The sequence below is a fragment of the Lissotriton vulgaris genome, chromosome 1_2 (genome assembly GCF_964263255.1).
Source record: "Lissotriton vulgaris chromosome 1_2, aLisVul1.2, whole genome shotgun sequence".
NCBI classification, from domain to species: Eukaryota; Metazoa; Chordata; class Amphibia; order Caudata; family Salamandridae; genus Lissotriton; species Lissotriton vulgaris.
Window position 1 is genome coordinate 176,449,376 of NC_141686.1, and position 23,891 is coordinate 176,473,266.

The window sequence follows — 23,891 nt, forward strand, 5'->3', positions numbered from 1 at the left end:
GTTTATTGAACCAGAGGTTTTGAATGCTGTCTAACATGGCTTTTTCTCCTAAGTGTGCTGGACTATGTGCTGTGTTAATGATTACTTGAACCATAGAGTCGGGGAGGAACCATGTGGCTCTTCCCTTCGTCATCCATCCCTGATCTGTCTGGATCCCTCCTTGTTCAGTCCATTTCTTGATTTCGTCTGGAGTAGCATGTGTCTGTATGTCGAGTACGTCTAGAATGGGATCCTTCACTGTCATACATTGTGTCTGGGATATCACGTCAGTCTTTGTCATGTCCGGTGGGATGTCTGTCTGAACTGTGAGTTTAGCTGTTCGATCTGCCAGGTCGTTACCCTGAGAAATAGTGTCGGTGGCTTTAGTATGTGCTTTGCACTTCATGATAGCAATGGATACAGGTAAGTGTATTGCTTCTAACAGAGCTTGAATGAGGGGACCATGCTGTATCTTGGCACCATGAGAAGTTAAGAAACCTCTCTCTTGCCAGAGGATACCAAAGTCGTGAACGACTCCGAATGCATACTGTGAATCTGTGTATATATTTACTTTCTTGTTCTTAGCTAGAATACAGGCTTGGGTCAGAGCAATGAGTTCTGCTGCTTGAGCAGACAAGGTGTCAATACGATGTGTTTCTATGACTGCAGTTTCAGTGGTCACTGCATAGGCGGCCACTAACTCTCCTGTGCTTGTTCTCATACATGAACCATCCACATAAAGTGTCAGGTCAGGGTCAGGTAATGCAATGTCTGTCAAGTCTTGTCTGGGCTTCGTTACAGTATTAATGACTTCTACGCAGTCATGTGGTGTCGGATCAGATGTGCTCGATGGTAACAATGTGGCAGGGTTTAATGTGTTGCATCGTCTGATTTCTATGTGTGGCTGAAACAATGTCAATTCATATCCTGTCAGTCTTGCTATGGTCAAGTGTTGAGTCTGGGTACGGTTCAGAAGAACTTCCACGGAGTGTGGAACTTGTACTGTCAGGGGATGCCCTAACACTATGGAATCGCTTTGTCTGATTGCTAGAGCTGTCGCTGCAACTGATTTGAGGCACCCAGGCAGAGCCTGGGCCACTGGATCCAATGTACTAGAAAAATAAGCACAAGGCTTATGGTGTCCTGCTTGATCTTGTGTCAGTACAGATAATGCGGTGCCATCGCGTTCAGTAACAAAAAGTGTAAAGGGTTTTCTGTAACATGGTGTCGCTAAAACTGGTGCTTGACATAAGGCTTTCTTTAACTCGTCAAAAGCTTGTGTATGTTCCTGAGTCCAAGGGAGGACAGTCGAAGTCGCTGCCTCCTGTGTTGTCAACTGTATGAGTGGTTTAGCTAGATATGCATACTGAGGGATCCATTGTCTGCAGTAAGAAGTGAGGCCAATAAAGGCCCGTACCTCCTTTTGTGTCTTGGGTTGTGGCAGATGTGCGATTAACTGAATGCGGTCAGGTGTCAGCTGTCTCCCCCATTTGGATAGCAAGTGCCCAAGATAAACCACTTGCTGGGCACAGAATTGTAGCTTCGAAGGGGACACTTTATGCCCCTTTTCGGCCAAGAAATACAAGACAGTCAGTGACGCGCGCTCGCAGTTACGTTCGGTCCGTGCAGTAATCAACAAGTCATCTACGTATTGCAGCAGGGCAGTGTCAGCAGGCATGTGGATACTGTCTAGTTGTCTCTTCAGCGCTTGACTATAGATGCTAGGACTTTCCGTGAACCCTTGAAGTGCACGGGCAAATTTGAAGCTTCGGCCATTTAAAGAGAATCCGAACAAATACTGGCTTTCAGGATGAATGGGGACACTAAAGAAAGCGTTCTTGAGATCGATTACAGTAAAGAACGCTGCTTCGGAATCAATAGCCGTCAAAAGAGAAGATATGTCTGGCACTACCGGGTACTGTGGAACAATGCATTTATTCAATTCACGAAGATCAATCACCAATCGGTAGACTGGTGGTGCATTTGGGTCAGTTCGTTTAAGAATTGGAATGATCAGGGAATTGCATACATTGGAGTCAGTTTCAATAACTACTCCTTGGGCAATGAGCTCGTCAATAATCTTCAGTAAGGCTGTTACAGCCTCGGGTGGCAATTTGTATTGTCGGATTCGGGGCAGTACAACTCCTTGCTTGAGAGTGACACGATACGGTGTAATGTGCATACAACCTACATCAGTTGGACCTTGTGCCCATAAATGTTTTGGTATATTCTGCAATCTTGGATCAAAATCTCATAACACATAATGGCCCTTAAAGTCACGTAGGAACAATCTTACTCCTTCCGGAGAACAACATATTACAGCACCTAGTGCTTTCAATGTTTTAATACCAAGCAGATTTTCAGGACATGCTTTCGTAAGTAACAAGTCTGTAGTACGGGACAATGGACCAACTTCAAGGGAAACTGGCTTTGACACTTCATTAACAATAGGCTTTCCTGAAAACCCAGGGAAACATTCTGTGAGCCTGAGAGGGGTGCCCCTGGAACCTCGTCATGACTAATGGTAGTTCTGCTCGCCCCTGTGTCAATCAAAAATTTTGTCTTTCCCTAATACCTGACTATGTACATAGGGACCATCTTGATCTACAGGAACCTCGATAAGGGGCAAGCCAACCTCCCTCTCTAGGCTGTTTCATGTGTACTGCTGATAGTCGGGATAATCTGACTGTGCATACTGGTACATTTGCTGTGTGACAACTACTGTCTGTTGTGCTTGCTGTGGAGGTTGCGTGTTCTGTGGAATATTCTGTAGAACGTGTTCTGATCTAGGTAGACGCGGTCTCTCTTTCGTTTTGCCTGTAGCAATATTGTGTTTCAAAACCAAATATTCATTTATGTAATGTCCTGGCTGTTTACAATAGTTGCAGTTCCCTTTAACGGGAGCTGCAGATTGACCTGGCGGTGCTGTACCCTTTTTATGACCGTCAGCTGGAACAGATTGGGCAACTAGTACTTTCATCTTCGTGTCTCTCATACGTCTCTGTTCATGATCATGTTCCTCTCTAATTCTGTTCTGGTGGTACTGTAACATTTGTAACATTTGAGAAGGGGTATTTGCCTGCCATGTGCTCTCGACTTTCAGTACTCTATTTTTAACTTGTGGTAAGGAATTCTCGACTAATTTGGTTACAAAAAGATGTGGAAAGGATTCGCTACTTGTTTTCAGGCCACTATTTATAATGAAACATTTCTCGAATCTAGAATAAAAATCACTAGTGTCTTCGTCTTGTTTCTGTTTGCAGGCTGAGATTGCATCCCAGTCTTCCTTTTTAATTGTCAATAACCTCGGCAAAACCTGTACTAATAATCCTGGTAATGCTTTAGCTTTTTCCCCAAGACCTAAACCTGGGGTCCGTGTATTTTCTTCGTCTTCTAATTCAGCCCAATTAATCTTTTTATCTCCCACCTCCCATTCTTTCTCTTTCAGTTTTTCGTAAATACCAGCCGGCAACAATACCTTTAACATTTTCAGAATGTCGGAATATGTATAATCTCCCATTAGTAACATGTCTTTTATTTCACGGTGAAAACCTGCCGGATCTTTATCATGACAGGGCACTATTTTCTTCATTTCTAATAGTTCCATTTTGCTTAGGGGTGTGTATACGAATACTCGCTGAAGCGTACCCCCTGCGGCCTGGACGGGGTGCACTTCTCGTAAGGGATTCTGTCTATCCATATGAAACGGTTGTCTTACTGGGGGTGGGACAGAAACGAAGTGTGGAGTCAAGAAAGTTCTGTATTTGTGTCGTTGTTCTAGAATGATATTAATTAAATCGGTACCTAGGCCTCTCCATCTTTTCAGGAGTAATTCTTCCAATATATTATATAGGGGACCTGGATCAGAATGCTGACTCTCATATAGTGAAATGAGATGCTGGATCATGTACATACCAGCAAGTCGCTGTTCGTCTGGGGAAAGGGTCAAAAACGTTTGTGCTACTGAATCATCTTTACATATGCTATCATTTACAGCCCATTAGACTGCTGACCATGCTAATTCCTGATCTCGATGTGTACTAAGTTCATGGTAACCTATTCTTTCTTTCAGTAATTTATCAGTGTTTTGAAATACATGTTCAAGAGAACATTGTTCTGGTATGGGAGAAAGGAAACGTTTCTTGTTTTCTAGGCGAATGGGTCTGTCAAAAGGTCTATCTAAAGAATACTGTTTGGGAAGTTTCACTCTTCCTACATACGCTATCGTTTCCGGCGTTTCTTCTTCAGTGCTATCTACCTCCTCCTCTGAATTATCACTCTCTTTCTCGGCTCCCCTGGCTACTTTCCCATATTCATGGAATTTTAAGATTTCTTTACGAATCTTTCTGTACATGGCTTCTATGCTATTCTGTCTATCATGTTTGCCATCCGTTATGTTATTACTCCAATATATCAACATCTCCATTTCTTCTTTGCTTGTCTCTGGCCGATCTCGTTCCCGTATTAGACAATTTATCAGGCCCGTATTAGACAATTTATCAGGAACCGTAAGATCATACCTTGTGTCTCGACTTTTTGATGTGCCATGGCCTCGAGAATGCATTCTGGTTTCTCTCCTGTTCTTATAAAATGGTATATTTGTCTAGATGGTCAGCCATGTCTGGTAAAAGAACCAAATAGTTTGCAACTCGCCGTAAACGTAATGAGTATAGAACCATCCCGTCCTCGCCGGGTACTGGGTCATATCTGCAGTCTGTAACATACTCTTTAAGGGCTGCGAATGTCGCTGCCCTGGGTGTACGTTGTAAAGCTAACTCTCTATATGTTAGACGTTTTATCTGTGGCGGGGTACGAAGATGACCCCCTACGGCGCCTCCTGAAGCGGAAGCGGAACCATCACCTAGTTGTGATGTTGTTGCTGGTGTCATTAATTGGAAAGTAGGTACAGGTAATGTCGGACCCTGGGCTGACGGTATACCGAACGGATTATGAGGACCAACAGTAGTGGGAACAGTAGTAATACTAGTGACAGGAATGGTTGGGACAGGGACAGTAGTAACAGGAGGGAGAATAACAACGGGTGGGGAAGTCGAGTCTTGAGGGGGTGCAGGTAACGTGTCTTGGACAGACTGTGCGGATGGAGCAGGCTGCTGTATGGTTTGGTCTGGTGGGAGAGGTTGCGGTACATTATTAGCTGGAGGTAAGTGAACATTAGTATATGCAGGAGCTACGTCATCTAAATAGGAAGAAAGGAAAATGTCCGCTGTGGTTTGTTTGTGACGGAGTTTAGTCGGAACCAATGGTGGTGGCAGGTTACGAGGTGCTTCCGGGGTCGCCTTAGGCAGGCCCTCGGCAAGAACTGGATACAGTCCTGTCATAAGTGCATTTCTCTGTCTGTCTTGTTGTTCTATTCTGACTCGTTCTCCTTCTTCTAGCAACTCTTTTTCCCTAGCTTTTTCAGATTCTTCTCTACTTCGATCTGCTTTTCTAAGTTCCTTTTCTGTTCTTCTATGCGCTTCTTTACGCATATGGCATTTTTCTGGGATTGTCTGGCTTTCTTTTTCCATAATGCTTCTTCTACTCTCATGATGCAATCAGCATCCCATGCCCCTGAGACAGGCCATCTATACTTTTCTTCCAGACCCTTGGTATAATCTGCCCATAAATCTAGATACAGTATGGCATCTAAGCCATGCTTATTGTACATAAAATGTCCAGGAGTGTCCCTAGGCGGGACAGGAACTGCTTCTTCGAGTATCCCTTTCCTGGTCCCTATCTGACGTAACTTCGAAAACAGTGGCATGATCGGATTACTTTAAACGTGGACACAGTAAAACACAGTAATGAATAGCAAAACAGTCATTCATACCACAACATTAAAACCACATAAAAACATTTTACCTGATACATAGAAAACACATAAGCACTGAAATCTCGAGTTGCAACACTAGAATACTGAATCACTGGATTACTGAATTACTGAATTACTAGATGCACTGCTAAAACAGTACAGACAATACCGGTCCCTTAAAGAGACACTTCGGACCGTATTCACCTAAGTGAACACGTCTGGACCAGGCCTGTGTACCCAGACCTGTCTTGACCGGGAACAAATTAATGAACCCCTCTAGATGCGTTCCCAACAACGGTACTCACCGGGAAGCAAGAACTGAATGCCTGGACTGGACTGCTACAACATCTGGCTGCTACTACGCCGCATGCGCTTCGGAACAGGTGGGCCTCTGAATACCTCGGACCTTGCTCTCTCGACTAGGGGCTCTGGTCGGGATCCTCCGCATTCCTCACCGCCTCGTCTGGATGCCGGACCGCAGTCTCCGTCTCCTCCGTGGGCCCGAGGGAGATAGCAGGAAAACCCGCAGGCGTGCACGGTTCCGTCGCGGCTGTAGAAGGGGTCAAAACCTGCGAAACATCGCCGGCGAGTGGGGAAGGGGGGGAGTCCCTGTTCGGGCGCCAAATTATGTGGTAAATTGTATATTACCGTATAGTTTTTGCCATATAATTACAAGTCATAAGGATAGCTCAAATGAGAGGCAGAGTCCGTGGTATCTGAGTCATACGGGCTTTAATATAATGCTTCGAAGCATGGGACATCGGGTTCCATCACCACTCAGGTTCAGGAAGGGACATTCAACATTTTATTAGCATCACACATTATATATAGTAAAACAGTATACATGGAAGTGAATACAGTAGGTGTAACAGGTGAAAAGAGAGGTCATAAGAACACATGTGCGTAACAGGAGGCGTGTAAGAAGGCGTACACATGGGCGTGCACTGGACATGTCAGAGAATCGTCACGTGAAATGTCACAAGTGGGTGGATGCATAGAGAAAGTTGCAGAATCAGCAGAAACTTATGACCTATATGCGCGCGCAGCTGAGCATGACGTGTAACCGGGGAAAGCTGGGGGCTTTGACTTTTGCACGAGTAGAGGAGACTAATGTCTGGGGTGTCAAAACGACCTGTACCTATAGCATATCTGATATCGTATGTTTTGAGGATGTAGTGTCTGGAGTAAAAGGTCTCTCGGGCAGGGGCCGTTCAACACTGAATGCTAGTGCGTGCATACGGATCTTCATGTAGAGTGCGGGGGCCATGGGCCTACCATGGTAACAGGAGCAGTAAATTACTTGCATGGAGACAGGAAAGCATGGAGGCAGGGCCCTTTGCTCTGCAGCCGGGAATATGTTTACCTATTTCACTAGACTGGAATGTGTTTTCGAGGAGGCTGAGCAGATAACTTGTAGGTAAAACATCATCTTGGCAAGCGAACCAGGCCGAGCCGGGCACCGCTCGTCTGAGGCAGGAAGTAAGGCAGAGGTCAGGGATGCATACCTAAACGGCAGCATTCAGAGGGAGAAAAGAACTCGGAGCCTCGTTTAGGGGCCTAACTCGACTGGGCCAGAAAACGTGGACGAAAACGTGAAAGTGCGCCATGTAAAGACGTTGGCACCATAGGCCTAGAAGCCTAATTAATGGGATATTTAGGCATGGCTGGATAGCTGACATGTTAATGTTGGACGCAAATGTATTTGCGTCTCTCTAGCATGAACAGAAAAGAAGTTACACGACATACAAGGAACATGGGTGCATGGATAGGGTGCGAGTGGGGGACACATTGGTTACCTGGAAATTTCTATTACCTCAGGATCCCCACCAAAACAAGAAAGACAGTCACCCACGCACCGGTCACAAGCCGACTGGATTACGGAAATACCCTTTACGCCGGAACCACAGCCAAACTACAAAAAAACTCCAACACATCCAAAACGCCTCAGCCAGACTCATATTGGACATCCCCCGTCAAGCTCACATTTCCAGCCACCTGAAAGACCTCCACTGGCTCCCCGTCAACAGGAGAATAACGTTCCGTCTCCTCACCCACGCACACAAGGCCCTCTATGACCTTGGACCCGAATGCCTCAACACACGACTGTCCTTCTACACACCCACCCGCCAACTACGATCGTCCAATCAAGCCCTCGCCGAAATTCCACGGATCCATAGAGCCACCATGGGGGGAAGATCCTTCTCCTACTTAGCGGCCAAAACCTGGAATTCTCTCCCCACCCACCTCTGCCTTACACAGAACCACCTCTCCTTCAGAAAACAGATAAAAACCTGGCTATTCGATAAGTAAAGCACCCACTCTCCCACAAGCGCCTTGAGACCCTCTGGGTGAGTAGTGCTCTATACAAATTCCTGAACTTGAACTTGAACCCCACGAGCCTAGAGTGGCGTACTGCCCTTCTCCGCTCACCACTCCACCCCAGGCCGGTCAGACCCTTCACTGGTCTTGAGATAAGGGTCCGCCACCACCATGTCCTCTTTTTTGCTTGCTTGTTGTCCTTTGAATCTCACAGCCTCTTCCAGCCTTCAGGTGGCTATTTTATACCCTGCCCTTTTCCTCCTGTGTCATTAGGGGCCACACTCCCGATGTTTGATCAACACAGCAGGTAATCTTATTAACCCTTTCAGGATTACGCATTCCCTGTGTTCTTCCCATTTGTGGTTCGCGTTCTCCTCACTTTTGATCTCCACCGACGCTCCTAGCCTCAGTCTTCCCACATCCAATGTCAGTATCCCATCTCACCTCCCTTCCGTCCTACTCCTGTCAACCACTTTGACCCTCTGTATTTTCTGGCATACCTTGTCGTTTTACCCTCGCGCCTCATGATGTACTTAGACACACCACGTCACGGGCACTCGCACATTGCTCCATGTCACTATCATGTCACATTCATGCGCCTTCACATGGTGAGTCCACCATGTAAGCGGCACATACACCCCAAGTAACGATTTACATGCCTCACTGGTATACCCCACCCACTGTCATCTACGGTGATCCCCTCCCCATGTCCCTTAGGGGTTGAATAGCTCCATTATTGTCCTGTTTCCACTGGCTGCTTTTCATTTCCCCTGACCCCATGTTTTGTATCCCCCCAGCCCTGAAGAGTCACAAGCCTACGCGTTGTGACGAAAAACATGTCGGCTGATTCTTTGATTCTACATGACTTTATTTTTTCATTAAAACTGCTTAAGAAACATGCAGGTGTTGACCTCAGAATATCTCACCAATGGAGACTTACGCTACTCCCTTTTTTGTATCCCCACCACGTGTGCCCAGGACTGTGCAAATCTAACAGAATGTTATTGTTATGTGATTTGATTTGTGGGACTAGGAATCCTTGAATTAAAAAAAGGAAATTTCTTTCTAGCTGAGCCCCAAATAGACCGTGTATTCAACTGAATATGGAATCCCAAAATGGGAAGACCGCACTGCAATTGAAGAGTAGGTGGGTGAGGTCTCATGTCTCATTGTTGCAGTTCCAGCAAGGTGGGATCTCCCTGAGAGACAGTTTATGTCCTGTGAAGGAGCCAGAATTTTATCTGGGAGAGGGAATGAGAGATTTTGTGGGAGACAGCCGATTTCCAGATTAGATGCCAAGAGTCCATGGAGACAGTCTCAGAAGAGTCCCATTTTGTTCAAAGTTTTAGCTGGTTATAGAACTTGGAAGATTGCTGGCCAGGCTTCATGCAGATCAGTATGGTTTTGAGGAGGGAAGGATCTCCAACTGGGGGCTTGATTTTGGATAAGCCGACTTTAAGTTTAAGAAAGTCGAAAAGGTCTAGATCTGGCTGGTTGAATTGAAGTCATAGTTCTCTGAAAGTGAGAGGTGTCATTGGTGAGCCAGGTGTCTCAAAATTAGAATGCCTCGGGAGGCCCAATTAGTTTGGGATTATTCCAAAGAGAAATCCAGGAGCCTGTCAGTCTTCAAATGGGCTCTTTTGGTATTGTTAAAGATATATTTCCCGGATGAAGTGGGATTTGGTTGCTGGTCAACAGGTTTATGGGGTGGAGGTCGCCTTTTAATTAATAACCAAGTGGGGATGAAATCTGGCATTTGAGAAAACCAGATGGAGCCCTGTCTTGCAAGAAAGGCAGTTAGATTGACACCCATAAGATCCTAAGATAAACAGGCAGATGGAGTTTCTTCATAGAAATTCTAGGACATTTATTTTGCCAAATAAACTTGTTAGTAGTTCTCAAGCTTTTGGTGAAAGTCTACAGAAAACACTGGAGGCAACATGTTCGTGAGATAGTTAATTAAATGGGTGACCATCTTTTCGACGGTCTGCTTACGATCCCATCAAGTGAGGAATTTAGGGCTCCAACCTTCTAATGGGCATTCTATTTTTCTCAGAGTCAGGGCCTCATTGTGTTGTAGTGATTTTAGTAAATCTCATTTAAAATCAAGACTCAAATACTTAATAAACTTAGGTTGCCAGGATAGGCAAGTGTTGTTGAAGAGGTTGCTAGAAAAGAGGTTCTTTTGATCTAGGATTTCAGGCGTATCCTTATTAAACGTGTAATTTGCAACGCCGGCATACTCGCCTATTGTCTGTAGTAATGCTGGGAGTGAATGGGATACATTTTCAGTCATTGTAAAAATATCATTGGCATAGGCCTATAGCTTCATGTTAGAGTTCTTGGAGGAGACTCCATTGATGCAAGGGTTGATCTTGTGGAGGAAGGGTTCTAGGCTTAGGATGAATAAAGATGGGGAGAGGGGAGAGCCATGTGTTGTACCTTTTACTAGACTAAAAGCTGAAGATAGTAGACCTCCGGATTTCACGTTAGCGGAAGTCCTACTATAAAGCGCAATTGTCTAGCAAGCCACTCACCTGGCGTTTATAGCTGGTTCTTCTCAAACAACGATCGAACCCCAGTCTCCTTGGTAGCTCACCACTCAGCAGAGATTTTAAAATACTCTGAAGTCTGATAAACTCCCAAAGGGAAAGGGGAATGGGATTCAAAAGACAAGAGAAAGGCACACTGCTTCAATTGGTGATTGTGTAGGCACCTATGGCTCTCTGTCACAACTTCTCACCATGGAGTGAATATAGGTCTCTTGTAATGGCAACTTCAAATTGTTTACCTAATGCATAAATAACAAAGGAAAGATTAAAATTCCCTTGTTCCTACAACATTTGGTTAAATCTTATGATTTTTCTAATGTATATCATTACCTAATAGTTATGCAGGGTTATCACAATTCTTTGAAATATCTTTTCTATAATAGTTGCCTTAGGTTTCTTGTCCTGTGAAAGAAAACACAAGTGCAATCCCCTATGACTTTCCTACAATTATTAGATGTGTTGTTTTTCCTATGCATACTTTATTACCTTTGAAATGTGGTAATTATTCTTACCGCAAAGCATCAACAGTATGAAATAAATATTGTCCTTACTTTCCTTATAGTTTGTTGTAACCACGATTTACAAAACTTGGATTAATGTCTTTTGTCTTGATTAAAGGTTCAGTTTAAAAGTTCCAGATTGAGCATTAAAGATATGCCCAAGTATTTTTATCACCAAATGACTGTCAAGAGTCCTTGTCCTCAAATAACATAAATTTAACTCACCAAATGAAAATTCCCGGTTTGTGCACTTTTAAAAGGGCTTTCTTTAACTTATCTGCCTTTCTTTTGTTTTTTCAGGATCCGGATATGACGGTGGTGCTGATAAATATCGGGAAGGTTAAGGATTCCTGAAGTCCGCGGAGTCCAGAAGAAGGAGAGTTGAGACGGAGATGAGGAGCGGCAAGCCGCACACTGGAAGGAAAAGCTGAAATGCACCGGAGTTCAGCGGAGGTGCTCTGGACTTCAGGATCCCCAGGTAAGGTCCTCTAACGATGAGACCAAGCACAGGGCGGTGTACGTGATGTTATGATGTTAGCATACTAGTAGTTGGGAGTGGGTGGAGCTAGGGGGCCATAGGAAGAGGAGGAGCGGACACAGGAAGACGGCAGTTAGAGTAGGGACAGGAGACAGGCAGGGGGCATGAGAATAAATCTCCAGTAATCATACCTAACTGTGTCTGTGGTTATTGTAGCAGGATGCTACAACTGGCGACGAGGATGGGATGGGCCTGAACCTAGCCCACAGAACCCCACAAGAGAGCCCTGTCCCTGGCAGCCTCGAGGAGAAGAAAACGCTGCCCAAGGGAAACGAAGTTGCTGCCCGAGACGAGAAGCCAGCAGCAGGTGACCCTGTTCCCCCAGCAGTTGAGAGGGATCCAAGAGGGAGCCGAGGCACCGAGCGTTGAAGCGCTCGAAGAAGAAGAGACCCCTTCGCGCTAAAACGCGACTCACGCAGGAAGCGTGTACAACTAGTGAGTACTGCACGAAAGGAGGAATCGGGAGCCCACCCCGATCCTGCCTAATGCCCTGGTCACAAGAGGGCGCCTGGGGCACTGTGGAAGCCCCGTGAATGTGCCCCGAAGTAAGAGCGCTGTTCGCGCCAAAAGAAACTGCAAGTGCCCGAGTGAGGTGAGGGCTGAAACGGACTGAGCGAGGGATCGGGAGCCCAACCCCGACCCTGCCGTGCTGCCTGAGTGTGTGGAGTCCTGCTGGGTAAGGCGTGGACATCGCCTGGAGAAGAGCGCTGCCGAGCGGCGAAACAAATGCACATTTAAAAAGTGCGGTCGAGTGCTGGAATCGGGAGCTCCGTGTGCAGAGGTGGGAGCGTCCCGTCTGAAGTGCCCAGAAGTGCCCACCGGGAGCCCACCCCGGCGGCAGAAGTCAAGGAAAGCTGCCTTACCTGAAGCATTGACTCTAGCAGTGGATCCTGGCTGCGACCGGCAAGCGGTGAGTGTAAGCGCTGAGAAATACGGTGACTCCGGTGAAGAAACAAAGAAAAACGGCCGAAATCCCGTCGAAAACGAGATTCCCGCGCGGCCATTTTGGAGTCAGGCAGCAGTGTCCAATCCCCTGCGAGGGATCATCGGCGGCCATTTTGAAGTCAGGCAGAAGACCTGAAAGTACAACTAAACATTGGCGAGTGCCACAGGGCCCAAGAATAAGCACTGGTAAGTGCAAATCAAGCATTGGTAAATGCAAATAACAAACAAACAGTGGCAAACGCAAAACAAACAAGCACTAGTAAATACAAGAACAAACATTGGCAAATGTAAGTAGAACAAGCATTGATAAAGGCGAGGAAACAAGCATTGACAAATGCAAGAAAACAAACATTGTTAAATGTAAAAAGAAAAACAAGCACTGGTAAAGACAAGAAGAGAAATTATACAACAAGCATTGGCAAATGCAAGAGCATACAAGCATTGGTACATGCATAGACAAGTATTGGCGAAGAGTAAACAAGCATTGGTACATGCAAAGAGACAAGCATTGGTCCATGCAAAGAGACACAAGCACTGATACATGCAGATCAACAAGCATTGGGCAAATCGTGGCCAAGGAAAAAAACAGGCATTGGCGAAGGCCAAACAAACACTGGCGAAGACCAAACAAGCAGTGACGAAAGCTGAACAAGTGTTGGTGAAGGCCAACCAAGCACTGGCGAAGAACCAACGAGTATCGATAGGAGCAAATAAACAAACATTGGTATATGCAAATAAACAAGCAGTGACAAAGACCAAACAAACATTGGCAAAGACAAGCGAGCAAGCAGTGGTGCATGCAAACAAACAAACATTGGTGCATGGAAATAAACAAACATTGGTACATGCCAGTCAACGAGCCTTGGCATGTGCAAATAAACAAGCACTGATAAATGCAAAGAAATAGACATTGCTCATGCAAATAAACAAGCGTGGACAACAATGAACAAGTCTTGGCAACCAAACAGAAGATGCACGTGCTAACACGAGAGTGAATCAACCAACAAGCAAGAGCAGCCACAAGAGTGACTTACCAAACAAGCGTTGACAAAACAAAGGTTAGCACGGGTGGAAACGCGAACAGTGAGAAACGCAATTGAATGCACAGAGGCGAATGTAATGAAGTAACGCGTGTCCATAAAATAGCAGAAGCAACTGAAACCCAAAGAAAAGTGTACAGCACAATGCCCCGCGTCTACGACCGATCAGAACCTTCTTCTCTCATGGCGGGAGGATACGTAGCTCAAGGTTTCAATCCACACCTTGAAGCATCGCCCTCAGCGGCACGGATTGACGACTGGATCCAGGGCCTCAAACGGCACTGGTGGCTAGAAGCATTGGACAATTTCTTGAAAGCCAGCGGTGAGCAAAGAGAAAGAAAATGTCTGGTGCTACTCCTCCATCTGGTGGGTCCCGGGGGCCATTGCCCAATTAGAACATTTTCCAAAGAAGAAGCAGACATCTATGATAGACTCCAAGAGGAGCTCTGTGCCCATCTCAATGCACAGGCAGAGGTGGATCATAATCGCATGGTCTTCAACACAGCACGGCAGGAACCAGGCGAACCATTGCCGCATTTCATCACTCGGTTGCAAAGTCTGGTACAAGGCTGCCATTTCAACACGTTCACAAATGAGGATGCTGTTCGACTCCGAATAATTGAAGGCTGTGAAAACCTCGAAACAAGGCACAAAATACTGAAAGGGCATTGGTCGCTAAAGGAAATTATCAAGAAAGCCGAAATTGGAATGCAAGTCCAAACAAGAGACAAATTGAGGGATGTGCATCTGAGTACAAGACTTCGAGATACCTGGGAAGAGAGAACCCAGAAATCCAACAAACACAAAAGGAGAGAGAGAGAAGGCAGACCAGCGAAAAGACAGCAGGGGAGATACGGTGACAAGGAAAGTGACAAGGAATACCCCGAGTCAGATTACTCAGCCTCCGACCACTCAGAAACAACCAAAGATTACTCAGAGTCAACCATCCAAAGAACAACTCCCCGGAATTATTCATCCCCCAGGAGTCCCTCAAGAAGTCAGTCAAAGCATAACACACGCTACTCTGATAAAGAGGGAGCGTCCAGTGGGACAGATTGCACTCCTGGACAAAATAGCATTCTGCACAACCAGTGGGGGAGAAAGACAAACCATAGAAGAAGGTGCTGCAGTGGTCAACACAGGAAATCGACGCCGGAACATCAATCGCCAAGGAGTGAAGATGAGTCCGAGGAAACAGCTGGCAGGGGAACACACCACCAACAGATCAGAGATACTAGAGCACCAAACAATTGGGAAGGAGAACCAGATCACACAAGACGGACTGGTCCCTCACAACAACAACAACAAGCAAGAAAAGATCCATGCATTCATGGGCCCCAAAGCATCCATGGGACCCGCGACAATGAAGAAACAGAGCGTAGATGGGTAACATCAGGCGAGAAGGACGAAGAGGCAAAAGCTTGGGATCAAGCACAAGGAACAAGCACGGAATCTTCAAACAATCTCCTAAATGAGACAACATTGAAGATGTTCCAACAAAGACACACGGAGAAACTTTTCAAAGACAATTCCGAGATGGAAAGCAGCTCGTCACGGACTACCCGGTTCCGAAGACCACCTAGTAAGACATTCCCAAAGGAACACCCACAGAGGGAACTGACGGAGCACCCCTCTGATTCAGAAAGCACGTCGGTCCGATCCTTTGAGTCGGCAGAGTCGTGGTCCCGACAACGACCACGCGCAACATTCTTAAAGAAACATTCTCAGAGGGAAGTGAGGGAGAACTCCTCTGATTCAGATAGCATTTCGGTCCGATCCTTTGAGTCGACAGAGTCGTGGTCCCGACAACGGCCATGGCGCCAAGCACCTGAACACATCAGCGAACCAAGGGACACTCTTTCCGTCAAGAGCGACATGTCTCACACCAATGTCAATGCACACTCGATCACTCCACCAGACAACCTGTCACATCGAGCACAGGTGCATCGCGACACCAATACTACACCGTCACCCCGGGTAGGGGCAGCAAGGTTGACTCGAAGGTCCTGGTCCTGGTCCTATAAAATGGAATCAGACATCGTGGCCATTAGCACCCAAATAAAAATGGACCAACCAGTCGATCTGCAAAGGAAGCCAGACATGTCAGGAGAGCCAAGTCATCATCGGATGAGAACGAGACACGCAGATATTCAGCCGGTCCCAGGGTTTGTCTGTTCTAAGCGCGAGCAGGCGTGGGAGAGACAACCCGAGACAGCAAACCAAGCTCAAAGTCACACCAAGATGACCTACACCGTTCATACCCCACCGGCTGGCATCTCAGACTCGAAACAGGAAGACAGTGTTGTTCTTGACCTGACAAAGCAAAAGGAAGTAAAAATACATGCAGACACTCGCCATGGAACTAGGATAACATCCCTTTTGAAAAGAGGCCGAGCATCACGTGAGCCAGAGCCACAAGGGAGGACAGACTGTCGATATCAAACTGAGCTTGCCATAGGCACCTCAGACACAGAAGGCTCCATCTCTCCAGACATCAGCAACAGAGCGTGTCTATTCAAAGACGAACCATTGGCAATCACGAAGAGGAAAGGAACTATGTTGACGACGGAGTCCGAGCAGCGGCGAGTCACGAGAAACATCTCGCACTTTAAGAAGCTGTCACAGGATACCTCCAGAATCCTGATGAGTGAAATGGACACGCCCAGTTCGGATGGACTGCATTCAGATGATCGTGAGAGCACTGCTCCGATCATTGAGACACTAAGTACTAATAGTCCGAGAGCCAGGTCGCCACGACCTCATCGTGACATACATCCACTCAAGAGACTGATCGTAGAGACGGACTGAGAAGTCAGTATGTTTTGTTTGTTTTTGTCACAAAGGGGGAGATGTTATGATGTTAGCATACTAGTAGTTGGGAGTGGGTGGAGCTAGGGGGCCATAGGGAGAGGAGGAGCGGACACAGGAAGACGGCAGTTAGAGTAGGGACAGGAGACAGGCAGGGGGCATGAGAATAAAGCTCCAGTAATCATACCTAACTGTGTCTGTGGTTATTGTAGCAGGATGCTACACGTGAGTGGTTTAAAAAACCTCCTGCCGCTCACATATGCCGCGTGAGAATTAAACACGCAAATGCAATTTAAATACAACGTGAGAGACAAACAGCAGTTCTGGTTCACATTAATACAGTGCCTAATTCCTGGTGGTATATAACACGTGAATTAGAACAACGTGATTGTTTTAGAAACACTACCTGCAGCAGTATTTAATTATTTACATACAATCCTAGGTGTTAGTGAAAAAAATACCATATGCACAGATAATGTACTCATATGCTCATATACTTGAAAGACCTCATATTATGAGAAGTGGATAGTGAATTTAAAGGGGCTGAGCAGTTTCACCATGAAAGGGATCTCTGGTCACCATGACAGTTCCCTCCCGCAAAGATCGTCTTTGTCCTATTAGACGAGGTTTGTTTGGATTACATGCGTGCAAACGTCTAATTAATCGTGGAGCATGAACAGTGGATGCTGGTTCCCAAGATCTCTCGGCAGCCTCATAACCCTTCCAGTCAATTAAGTAACGAAATGTTTAGTTTATTCTTTTTGAATCTAGAATGCAGTTCACCTCATATTCCAGATGGTCATTTACTATGATTGGCGGAGGGGGGTTATCTTTTCTAGTACCTAGATGATAGGGTTTTAAAAAGGACACATGAAAAACTGGGTGAATGGTATATTCAGTAGGCAAAGATAATCGGACTGAAACTGTATTTATTACTTCTTGTATTGGGAAGGGTCCTATAAAGTGAGGTTGTAATTTTCTTGGCCCATCCAAATGAATATTTGGGGTGGATTGCCAGACTAAATCTCCGATTTTGTATGTTGGTTCAAGAGTTTGGTGTTTATCCGCTTGTCTTTTCATCATGATTTTATTCTTTGCTAAGCAATTTCTTGGCCTGTCTTGTAGGGATTGTAATACTTTATTTTTTTCTGACGCAGCTGGCATGACATCCTGATGAGATGGCATTGAAATGGGAATGCATTTTGGGTGATAACCATTCAAAAAATAAAACGGTGAACAGCCTAATGCTGAATGTACATTGTTATTATAAGAAAATTCTGCCAAGGGTAACACTTTGTCCCATAGTGAAGTCAAGGTAGTTAAATAATATCGCAATGATTGTTCTAAAACTTGATTAACCCTTTCTGTTTGGCCGTCTGTTTGTGGATGGAAGGTTGATGATAGTGCTACTTCTATTCCTAATTGTTTACATAGATTTTTTCAAAATTTTTAAATGTACTGAGGGCCTCTGTCTGACACAATTTTACTCGGTGATCCATGTAATTTGACAATATGTTGTATAAAAATGTCACAAAACTCAACAGATGTGGGTAATTTTTTGAGTGGAATGAAATTACCCATTTTGGATAATAAATCAACAACAACTAAAATGGTCGTAAAACCATTCGACAGGGCATGTCGGTAATAAAATCAAGACTGATTATATGCCAGGGAACTGAAGGGTAAGAGTTGTAAAAAACCAGCTGGAGCTATATGTTGTGATTTATTATGAGCACAAATGGACACTTTTTGACATATTCCATAATATCTATTCTCATAGTGTCCCACCAAAAATTCCTGGAACATGATTCAATCGTTTTTTGCACCCCTGGATGACCTGTTAAGCTTGAATCGGGATGCCAGACTAGGATTTCTTCTTTCCGTTTTTCTGATGGAATAAACAACTTCTCTTTATAAAAATAAAGTCCATCAATAGTTGGATTCATCTTTTTTCTGTAACCATTTTTCTCTGTTTAACTTTTGGGATTCTACTTTGACCTCTGAAAAAAGGTATCAGATTGGGTTGTTGCTACAATTCTTTCAACCGGTATGATATTTTGAGTTATTTCTCGATATTCTTGTGAACCTTTCTCATGTGAATGAGAAAGGGTATCTGATAGTAATTGTTTTTGCCCTGGTCAATACGTTATTAAAAAGTAAAATTCACTAAATAAGTATAACCACCTCATTTTCCTAGGAGTTAAAGCCTTGATAGAAGTAACGATTTGCAAATTCTTGTGATCTGTATAAATAGTCACAGTGTGTTTAGCTCCAAGAAGGTGGTGTCTCCATTCAGAGAAGACATCTTTAATGGCTAGTAACTCCTGTTCCGCTATAGTGTAGTTTTGTTCAGCAGGTAGTAATTTACGGGAAAAGTAGGCTAGGGGGTGTAGCTGCCCTGTTTTAAGATCTTTTTGCATTAGAACTCCTCCCAATTAGGCGTGGGCGGAAAATCCGTTCCGCTCGCGGATTTTGCGGATTTTCGGGAAATCCGCAATCTGCGAGATTTGCGAATTTCCCGCAAAATCCGCAAATCCGCGAGCAGCGGATTTTGCTCGCACTGCTCGCACTGTTCGCGTGAGTTCGCGCCCCGCGAATAAGTGCAAAATTGCAGAAATACGATCTTGGCAAAACTGAAAGTAACTACTTACCAGGTTCAAAAGTTCAGGCACATCATTAGTAGCCATTTCCTGTAGTGCTTCCTGAGGGGCCCCTCCAGAGTTCAGTTGCCAGTTGAAACTATTATGTGACCCTGCTCTGAACCTCAGAATAGTTACACATATGCCACAAAGGTCCTGAATTACAGCTAAGGGAGACAAGCAGGAGCCAGGCTGGAAGTTAAAATCCATTAATCAGCCCCTAATTCATTATTGTCAGTTGGGGCAGGGCAGGTGTTGTAACTAATTTTGCAACAATGAAAGCACTTAGCAAGTGCAAAAGATCACTAATCAGGGCGCACTAAGGAAGCAGGTGCCAGCTAAAAAAATATTCTGTGACACATTAATCAGCCCCAAATTAATTCAGGTCACTTGAGGCAGGGAAGGTGTGCTTTGCTTTGCCGAAAATAATGTACACTGGACAACCAGAGGGCGTAGTGATGAAACAGAGGGTGGCATGGGTGGGCCAGAGGGTGGCATGAGTAGTCAGAGAGTGGCAGTGGTGACAGAGAGTGGCAGTGATGAAGAAGAGTGTCCCAAACAGGCTGGACACGTAGAAACAACAAGTTCGCAAAACTTGCGACCCGACAGGTAAGTTCGCAAATTGCGAAATTGTAAAAACCCTCGCGAACTGGCAGAAACACGGGCGAACACAAAAAAAAAAAAAATCCGCAAATTCGCGGGAATTCGCGGATTTTGCGGATTGCGAATCCGCAAATCCGCAAAATTCGCGGATTGCCAATCCGCAAAATCCGCTCATGCTTACTCCCAATGCAGTATGAGAGGCGTCTGCTTCAACTATAAATGGTTTATCTGGGTCCGGGTGATTTAATACTGGAGCAGTGGTAAAGGCCTTTTTTCACTCTTTGAAGGCCTTATCTACATTTTCTGTCCAACAAAAGATTTTTCCTTTTTTTAATAGTTGTGTGATTGGAGTTTCTATTCTGGAAAAAAAAGCAATGAAACAACAGTAAAAGTTAGCAAATCCTAAAACCTTTTGGACCTCCTTGACTGAAGTTGGAACTGACCACTTAGTTATTGCTTCCACCTTTTTAGGGTCCATTTCTAATCCTTTGGGTGATAGTACATATCCTAGGAATTCTACAGAACGAGAATTGAAAACAAATTTTTCAAGCTTAGCAAACAAAGAATGATATTTTAATCAATCTTACAAGTTAAGATACACCTTTGGAGACGCTTGTCCTGGGGACCCGTTGTTGGAGACATAGCAGACTGCGGGCGGTCGTGCTGTGGCCGGAATTTGGGATTACATTGTGACCCATGCCATTATTTTAAACTGAGAGGACTATTGGCGTATTGAGGATAATTTTTGCTCCTCAAACATTTAACTTGTAAGATTCCATTGATCTAACTAACATATGGTTAGGACTTTCGGATCTCTTTTGACTCGGACTCCTTTGAACAGTACTTAGGAGCGATAAGCCCGTGAAAGATAACCTTTACATGGTATCATGAATTAATATTGGGAATTTGGAGGTCTTCTCGGCGACCCCATATGAGATATATTATCTGTTTGTGGGAATCTTTAATATATTTTTATCCTGAGGAAGGTGCTGGCTCTCTATTTACATGCCCACCGAAACGCGTTGATGCAACTTTTAAGTTACGCTACGCTAAGTCTATAAAACAAGCACTCCAACTACGATATTACTACAAATTGTGCATCGTGATTGCGTTTTGGACTAATGCAGCCATCTCTTAATTATAGGAACTATTTTCCTTATATTTGTTTCCCACTGTGTGTTGATAACAATTTTTATGCTAATGACTGTACCAATTCTTAGTATTGCATATTGTTTTTATAATATATACTGAAATAAATTGTACATCTTTTTATGAATCCATCACTGTTATTATCTTTGTATTTCACTTTTTGCTCCACTTTTGAATTGAATGTTGTGTCTATAAGCGTTAATGCTATAATTTTTGAATGTTGTGTTTATAAGTATACATGCTATTGTAAGTTCATCCAAAGGGGATCACTTGCCTTGACTAACAGTCTTCTGGTACCCCAGCCCTTGGGTCCCTCTCTTTTACTAGAGATACTGGTTCACGTGAATGCAATTTCTAGTGCCTAATTCCTGGAGGCATATAACATGTGAATTAGAACAATGTGATAATTTTAGAAACACTACCTGCAGCAGTATTTAATTATTTAAATACAATCCTAGATGTTAGTGAAAATAATACTTTATGCACAGATAATGTACTCATATGCTCATGTACTTGGAAGACCTCATTTTGGGGGCAGTGGACAGTGAATTTACAGGGGCTGAGCAGTTTCACCATGAAAGGGATCTCTGGTCACCATGACAGCAATGAACATTTTAGTAAAGGACTCCCCTAAATTGAATCCCAGGAAGGACTCACAGAGAACCGTTGAATGCTTTTTCAAAATTATGGGTAACTGCAACAGTTTCGGTGTAACCCACCTATGTTGAATTAATCAGTTGAGGGAGAAGAGGTTCGAGCCTCTCGCATAAAATCTTGGCATTGATATTTGCATCCAGATTATTTACGGAGATTTGTCTATAATCCTTCACCTGTCTTGGATTCATACACTCTTTTTGGATGACGATTATAGTGGCTTTACTGGGTGAACCAGATATGACCCCAGAGTCAGCAAAGAGGTGGTATACGACCAAATGGACTGGTTCAAATAAAGGAGCAAATGCTTTCTAGAAAGTAGCTGTGTAGCCATCTGGGCCTGGTGTTTTATGCAGTTTTAATGACTGTATTGCCGAATATAGCTCTTTGGCTAAATCTAGGGAGCTGATAGCCAACTTTTCTTGATCAGTGAAGTAGGGAGGCAGTTGTGTTTTCATTATGCTTTGCAGGAAGCTGCAGAGGTAGCAGAATTATCTTTGTATAAGGATTGGTAGAAGGCTGAGGATTTAAAATATTTCTTGGGGACTTGTGTGGGTGACATTTGTTTTGTCTGGGAGAGAGGTGATACCCTTGTGGTTCTGCTTGTGCTTTAAGTAGGAAGCAAGGATTTTGCCAGATTTATTTGCCTCACATAATTTATATCTCTTATATTTGTTAATCCATACTCCAGCCCTCTCAATTAGGAATCTAATGCATTTGTATTTTTTATTAAGGGGGGAGGAGAGAGTTTGGGGGTCTGACCCAGAAATGTGGGCAGTGTCCAGTAGCTTTGTTGGACTTGGACCTTTTTGCAGGGTCATCCCTGAACTTTTTGCTCTCCTCCTGGTATTTCTTCGGTCCTGGTGTTGGTGGTTTTAGGACTCTGGGAACTTTATCACTGCTGTTCAGTGTTAAGGTGCATTTGTTCTCCATGGTAAACTTGGTAAGATTGGTCTAAACCTGTTTGGCGCATTTAATTTACCTTGTAAAGTGGTATCTCATATATTCAGGGCCAGTAAATGAAATGCTACTGGTGGGCTTCCAGCGTTGCTTGCGCCACCCACCAAAGTAGCCTTTCAAACCTGCCTCAGGCCTGTGCCATTGCAGGGCCTGTATGCGCAGTTTACTGCTGCTGTGACGTGGCACATAAAGTGGTTGCCTCGTCTGTGACTCCCCTTTTACTACATATCAGTCATCCCTAAGGTCGGACCTAGCTATCCCTATGGGCAAGGTGGGCTGTAGTTAAAGGTTGGACATTGTGCCTTAACTGTGTGGCATGTCCTAATAGTGACAAACAGTCTGTATGGTTTCTCACTCCTGTGAGGTTGCCCTCTCATAGGAATGCATTGGGTATTCCCTGATATGTGTTTCAGTGGTAATTCCTGACATGAGAGAAGTAGAGTGATCACATTTGTTATGTTTGGAATAGTGGTAATAAATGCTGCATAATGATGTTTGCGGATTTATTATCACTATTTTAGAAATGCCTTTTTTTACTTTTAGAAGTGGGCAATTCTATGTGCCTGCCTGTTGTGTATTGCATGTCTGGCTCTGGATGACAGGGGCTGGGGAGGTGCAGCGGCTCTAGAGGGGCTGTGTGAGTCAGCACTAGGCTGAATAGGCCAATCTGCATTTGGATTAGTGGGAGGAATAGCACCTGACCCTAAATAGGACTGTGCCGGACGCCCAAAATGCTGGTTCCGCCCCACTGTGGTGTGTCTGGGGCCAGAGCCTACACTCACAATAGGGACTGTTGTGCACTTGTTAAGTGCCCCCAGAACTGGTTTGGACTGGGTCCAGTGCCCTGCTCCAGGGCAGAACAAAGACTGAAAGTGGTATAAATATTGGGGCTATGACCCCATGAAGGTGCGCTTACTTGACCTGGACAGAGAGGACTGCTGGGCACCAGGAGGAACCCCCACGAAAGACTTCCCCTCTGCTAGAGGGCCCTGTGAGCTGGCCTGCCTGTGCCAAGCTCTGCCCCTCTGTACTTTGGGGCTCAGCACCTGGTGAGCTCTTGAACTGTTCCCTTCAAGGTTTGGGGGATGCTGCCCTGCAGCACTCAGAAGTAGCACTAGGTGAGGAGAAGAGCTCTTGGTGCCCTACAGCATGGGCAGCGCCTTCCTTCCTTTGACTGTCTGAGCAACGGAGGGGAGAGCCAAGTCATGGGAAGCGCTCTCCTGCTCCTGACCGTGCCCCCTATTACGCTTCCAGTTATTGGCCGCCAGGGCTTTGCTACGTGGCCCCGGCCTGAGAGGAAGCACCAAAACCATTAGGAATCCCTGACCAGGATTGCCTGCTGACATCAGAAGGTGGGCGGGAGCCGACCCCTCTTTTTTGTCCACCTTGAAAG